Source organism: Camelus bactrianus, chromosome 2 (genome assembly GCF_048773025.1).
Source record: "Camelus bactrianus isolate YW-2024 breed Bactrian camel chromosome 2, ASM4877302v1, whole genome shotgun sequence".
NCBI classification, from domain to species: domain Eukaryota; kingdom Metazoa; phylum Chordata; class Mammalia; order Artiodactyla; family Camelidae; genus Camelus; species Camelus bactrianus.
This window is the reverse complement of record NC_133540.1, coordinates 47,933,191-47,940,024: the sequence shown is the minus strand read 5'-3', so window position 1 is coordinate 47,940,024 and position 6,834 is coordinate 47,933,191.

The window sequence follows — 6,834 nt, the reverse complement described above, 5'->3', positions numbered from 1 at the left end:
CCAAATCCATAAACCAGTAATCAGTCAGCATTTTATGAAAGAATGTGCTGTTCATTTAAACTAGTAACCTAGACTGAACACGCATAGGCGGTCTCCATAATCTTAGTCACAGTACCAGAAAAAGCCAAAATCTTATATGACTAAAGAGTTAAATAGGAACTATTCACACTTAATCATTGGTATGATTACCTAATAACTATGTATATTAAGATGATTAATATCTCTAGTGATCATCCGTCACTACAAAAGTTACTCAGGAATGAATAAGGGATAGTTATTTGATTCAAGCCAGTTAATTTAGAATATCATTTGCTAAACTTGGCCAGTGGGGAGGGGTAAGGGTGCAGGAATTAAAAGGAAAAGGAAACTAACATTTGTTTTATGACTCAACAAATATTTTACATATTAATGCCTTTAACCTTCTCAACCTCCTATTGAAGGTATTACCTTCATTTTGGGAAAAGGAAACTGAAGGTAAGAGAGGTTGAGCAATTTGCCTAAGGTCATAGTGCTAGGAAATGGTAGATTTTGGATTTCAAATTAAGGCTGACTTAAAAAGTTCACATCTTTCCCAAGACCTGCTGCCCAGGCAGGAAACAGTTTCACATCCTTAGCTAACTCATGGAGTTGCAACCAGGGTACGCTGAAGTGATGCCCTGATGAGTCATCTCGCCCGGCGTGGTTCCAGCCCAGCCGATGTGCAGACTGGTCAACGGGGCCTACTGACCTGCAGGGAAATGATGAAAATGTGCTTCTAGTGAAAACACAGTATTTTAAAATATTGATCTAGAAAATAAGTTCAAAATACTGTATTTTTTTTTATTTCACTGGCTTTTCTTTTTGAATTGGAAGTAAACTCACTAGGTAAATAAATAAGAGGTATCCAGCTTAAAAGTCTGCCTCCACCTTGGTTTCATGGGTTCCCATTCTCCTGTATGTAAGCAGAGTGAGCAGTATCTTCGTGGCCGGCAAGGATGGTTTCACACTGATCTTGATATCTTTCTTATGCAGACACACGGTTCTGCACTAAGCTTTTTTTCCTCACTTGACAAAATATCTTGGAGCTCCCTTGGTGTTACGTTAGTACACAGAGAGGCATCTCATTTTTATTTGCAGTGTCCCATGGTACAGACAGGCAGTCATTTGTTTAATCAGTCTCCTACTGATGGACCTATCTTTCAAACTTCTTGCCGTTTCAATTTTCATTCCTTTGCTCTGCTTTCATTTTGTTTGCCAACTCTCTTTAGATTATAACAGTGCTTCAGTGAATAAACTTGTACCTTTGTCATATCAAACATGTAGAGGCATATCGGCAAGTTAACTATAAAAGTGGGATTTCTAGAGGAAAGAGTAAATGAATTTGCAGTTTTCTTACGAAGTAAGTAAATTGCTTTCCAGAGGGATTGTAGCAGTTTGATGCCCATCTGTGATATATGAGGATGCCTACTTTCTCATGGATTTTAAAAAAGAAGATTTTTTAAACATCAAATATGGGGATTTTTGTTACTCTGATAGACAAATAATGCCATTTTAGTGTACTTCTTCTACTATATGTTGCACTTGATTATTTTTTATGTGTGTGAAAACTACTGATAATATATACCAACTGTGTACCTCATTGCTTTATTGAAGTCTCTAATTGCCTCTGGTGGTTTTCCAGTTGATTCATCTGGGTTTTTCCAAGTATATGATGCCCTTGCACACAGTGATTACTTTACCTTCTTTATAAACTCAACCTTTCTTTTTTCTTTTTCTTTTTCTAATTGTGTTGGCAGAACAGTATTACTAATAGTGGTGAGAGTGAATCTTCTTGGCTTTTTCTGACTTCAGTGGGAAGGTAACTCATAGTTCTTTATTAAACATAAAGCTGACTTTTATACTAAAAAACATATTTTCTTCTTTTTCTGTAGTGTTTTTATCATGAACTATTGTTGGAATTTCTCATGTGTCTTTTCATGTCATGAAATACATGTTTTTCTTTTTAAGTATGTAATTAAGAGAACTACCATATTAATAACTTACAGATATTAAATCTTGCCTGAATAACCCCGCTGGCTGTGATAGAGTATTTTTTAGTGTGGTCTGGGTTTCCACTGCTGATATTTACTTCAGGTTTTTGCATCAAAAATAATAAGTGAGATCAGTCTGCTGGTGTATTATTTTCTTTTCATGTAAGCGTTGCCATGGTTTGGTATCAATTTGCACAGGCAGTGCTCACTTTGCACTATAGTGTGAAACTGAAAATGATCGTGCATACGTTTGTTTGGGTTATCTGGGTTGTGACTGGGCCATCTAGCATCCACTTTCCTGTGACAATATTTGCTGCTCTTTTCCCCAGGAAGTTTGGAGAGCTTTTACCTGATCAAGGCAGATCCTACTCTTTTGTTGGAGTCTGTGAATTATCTGTCTTCTAGTATCATTGAAAATGAAGATTTTGTCAGTGTTCATCTTGTAACTTTTGCACAATATCCAGAAGAGAACAGGCAGAGAAATTGCTGCCTTGCATTTCATGTTTAAACTAGAAATAATCATTGGCTTTTCAACACAAAGCTAGACAATTTTATTACTTAATATATACATCTAACTCAATAATGTTGAGTTTTTATTTTTTTATTTTTTAATATATTTTTATTGAAGTATCGTCAGTTTACAATGTTGTGTTGATCTCTGTACAGCATAATGCTTCTTTTTCACGATAAGTTACTACAAGATATTGAATAGAGTTCCCGCTGCTATACAGTATAAACTTGTTGTTTATCTATTTTTTTATATATTAGTATCTGCAAATCTCGAATTCCCAACTTATTCCTTCCCACCCCCTTCCTCCCTGGTAACCATGGGTTTGTTTTCTATGTCTGTGAGTCTGTTTCTGTTTTATAAATAAATTTGTTTGTCTTTTTTCTTTTTTTTAAGATTCCACATATGAGTGATATCATATGGTATTTTTCTTTCTCTTTCTGGCTTACTTCACTTAGAATGACATTCTCCAGGTCTATCCATGTTGCTGCAAATGGCATTATTTTATTATTTTTTTATGGCTGGGTAGTATTCCACTATGTAAATATACCACAGCTTCTTTATCCATTCATCGCTTGATGGACATTTAGACTATTTCCATGTCTTGGCTATTGTAAATAGTGCTGCTATGAACATTGGGGTACATGTGTCTTTTTGAGATAAGGCTCCATTAGTTTTTAAATCAAAATTGTTTGTGAATTCTTTTGTCACTGTAGTGACTAGAGGCTTGGTTTATGGGAAAAGTGGCTATAAAAGGAGAGTGGGAGACAGTCTCTTGGGGATGATGGAACAGTTCTGTATAGTGATTGGAGTGATTCATATACAGATATATGAATCTGTATGTGATCACATTTCGTAGAACTATAGAAAATGAAGAAAGTACACAAAAACCCTGTGAACTACAAATAAGCTCTGTAGCTTTCAACAATTGTTTCAATATCAATTTCCTGGTTTTAGTACATGTACTATGGTTATGTAATATGTTATCATTGGGAGAATTCAGGTAAAGAATACACAAAAACTCTGAAACATTTTTGCAAGTAAAATAAAGAGTTTGCTTGCCATTGAACAAATTCTTGCTCTAATTCTTAGACTGATTTTTTCATACAGAAACAAACCTTTTAGATATTTAGATATGCTTACAGTCAGGAACTCAATGATATGGTTTAGTCTATGCACATTCAAGGTTCATAATGTGTTTCATATGTGTTATGGTTGTATTTTCACATAGCATGGTTATCTCTCTTCACTTGAAAAACTGGATAAAAAACTTGCTTACAACTGGGTTATACACTGCTGTGTGCTATACTGATCTCTGACAGGAGAACAGAAGCGTCTCTGTTCATAGCATGACAGATTGAAGGAGGAAATATGATCCACTGTCCTTTGAAATAATCCAAGTTCACTGTAGATTCCCCTTGTGGGGAAGGAAAAATGTCAGAATAATCGATGTGAAAAGTGGAACCTAAAACTCTTAGAGGTTGGGGTTGGGGTGGGAAATCATGCAGCTTGGCTTACGAAGATCTGTCATGTGACTGCAGCTAAGTTTTCTGAATCATTCTGTTAAAGAAGGAACTAGATGACCCAAAGCAGTGCTTCACAAGCGTGGCTGATTTTCAGAAAATACTGGGAAGCTGCTAAAGTGATTCTGACAGGGAGGGTATAGCTCAGCGGTACAGCACGTGCTTAGCATGCATGAGGTCCTGGGTTTAATCCCTAATACTTCTATTAAAATAAATAAATAAATAAACCTAATTAGCACCCCTCCCCACCCCCCACCCCCCAAAAAAGAAAAAGATTACAGATTACAGTGATTCTGATGGCCAGCTGGCTTTGGAAATCATTGATCCAAGATAAATTTTACATGAAAAAAAATGACTGTTTTAAGCAGGACTATAACAACATTCATTGCAGAGATAAATGATGTTCCCAACTAAAAATCAGTTAATTGAAAAAAATGACAGTTTTCAAACCGATCCAGATATGCATTTTCAGATCTTTGAGGAATAGTTATTCTTATTTAAAAATTGCTCTTCAACCATTGGAAATTCTGGATCACCTTCAACTCTTCACTCTTAAGCGTTCCCTGAAGAGTGTATTTGACTGAAATATATCCTGAATAACAGCCTTAGTGCAATGAAGTCAAAATTCTCCTTGATATATTATGAAGTCCTGTGAGTAATCCATTACTCAAGATTTAAATAAGGTCACTCCAAAAAAAAGGAGGAAATACTTTGAATAAACTTCTATATGACTTTATAAGTGATTACACATTTCTTGCTTAATAGAAGTTTCATTTTATAGTCTCGTCAGCTTTCCATTGCTTAATTTTCAAAATTAGCTGAGAAGTTTTTCTTTCCCTTAAATATATATTTAAAATTGTTTAGGTAGAAGAATCTACTTGCACGGGGGCTAACTGCTTTAAATAAATCTCCAGACTATTTTTTCTTTGGTACTAATTTTTACCCTTAAGCCATTGACATATTTTTAAAACAGAAGTCAAGAACTGTTTCTTCAAATATTCTTGAGAGGCACATTACAAGAGAGATAATGGGCAGGATAAGCAGGGGCGTTGCCCACACTTGCCCATCTTCTCCCATTAAGGTTCCAGGCTGTCACTCTTGGCTCAGGTCCCATCCTTGTACTCTCTTCACTGCCCTGTGGGAAGGGCTGGGACCTGCATTGGCAAAGAATGTTTTTTTTTTTTTTTCTCCCAAGAAGTACCTGTAAGCTTGGACAGAGAAGACATCTGTATCATGCATAGTTAGGCTCCATGGGGAAAATATTTCAAAGCACACTGGCCACAGTCTGCATCCTTCATAGGAAATTATGAAGGGCCTCCATGCTATGTGGGAACTCATACCAAAGAACAGCTCATTAAGAGCAGCATCATGGGTAAGGGCTGTGTCATTAGGCAGTGGCATGAAGCTGATCTCTTGGTTGAATCCCAAACTGAGCTCTGCCTGAACTCAATCTATTCCTGTATCTTCTTCACAAATACCTTTATATAATTCTTCAAGGTCTACCAAACAGATGAGGCATAAACTGACAAAATGTCCACCCTGTTCTTGGTGTCATAAGTCTGCCTGATCTGTACCAGCAACAAGCGACAATCAGGGGTTGAGAACCCCCCAACATCTGCACCGTCAGCAGCACCTTGACCTCTCTGAATCCACAAAGCCCAGATCTTTCAGCTGTCTGTCCCTAATCCCTATCCTCTAGTCCTTTTGAACTTGAGTTTTCATGTTTTTGACATTGGCTTTCTTTCCATCTTTGATTTGAATCAGACATTCATCTGTCAACGTTCCTTGGCCTCTCTCAACTCATCCTCTGACCTTGCTGGTAGACACTTCTCTTTGGATCTCTCATATTTCTGCCTATCTTGTGACATCTTTTGTTATGGACTAGCTTTTCAAGGACATTTGTGTAGCAGTCTTGGAGCTAGAATATCTCCTTCCAGTGCAGAGGGCAGATTTCTTTGCTGTTCAAGATAATAAAGATGAAAGTTGGGCAACTTTGCTAGCAGCCCCTTTATAAGAACAAAGGTTTCCCAAGCTTGAAGTTCCCTAGCTGTGATGCACAACCACTGTCCATGAGCGTGCATTGGACAGGGAGAACCAATGCAAACATGAAGCTCAAGCTGCCTCCTGTGGTTTGAGTAATAAAAGGTCCTTTGTCTCTGATCCTCTAGAAGTCTTGTGTCTTCTGCTGGCATCTATGAGACTGTGGCAGGCTTGTGACTTGTGAGCTTGCAAGTGGAGTAAAATCTCAGAGCCTTTTTGTATACACCTCAGTTTACAAAAGCAGTATAGCTGGCATTTTCTAGTTGGGGTTTCCTAGCACCTTCCTAATAACATCATGATTCCTTCTTGAGAATTTTGTATTCCCTATTTGATACTATCTTCAGGAATGTAATTAGATGTCTGCCTTCTCTTTAAGAGATAGGGGCATGACCCAGGCTAACCTCACTGGAACCTAAACAGAGTAACAAAGACAATGAAAGCAACTGGCGTTCATTCATCCCAGCAGTGGCTCCCTAAACAAGTATTTCCTGCTATTTCTGAACATCCTCTTTCTAGAATCTATAGATAACTTGAACTCTGTCTATGTCCAGGCCAGGTTCTTCACATTTCTTATGAATTTTGGGAGCTTCAGATAGTCTCCAAGTACATTTCCTTTGACTTGAGTTGATTTCTGGTTCCTTCAACCAAAGGATTTGAACATAATCAGCCAGCATCCTGGGAAGACTAGTTCTAGCACAGAAGTTGTGTTTATGTGTGTTGTGGGCGGCCTTTTCATATAGCGTGGTCATCCTTC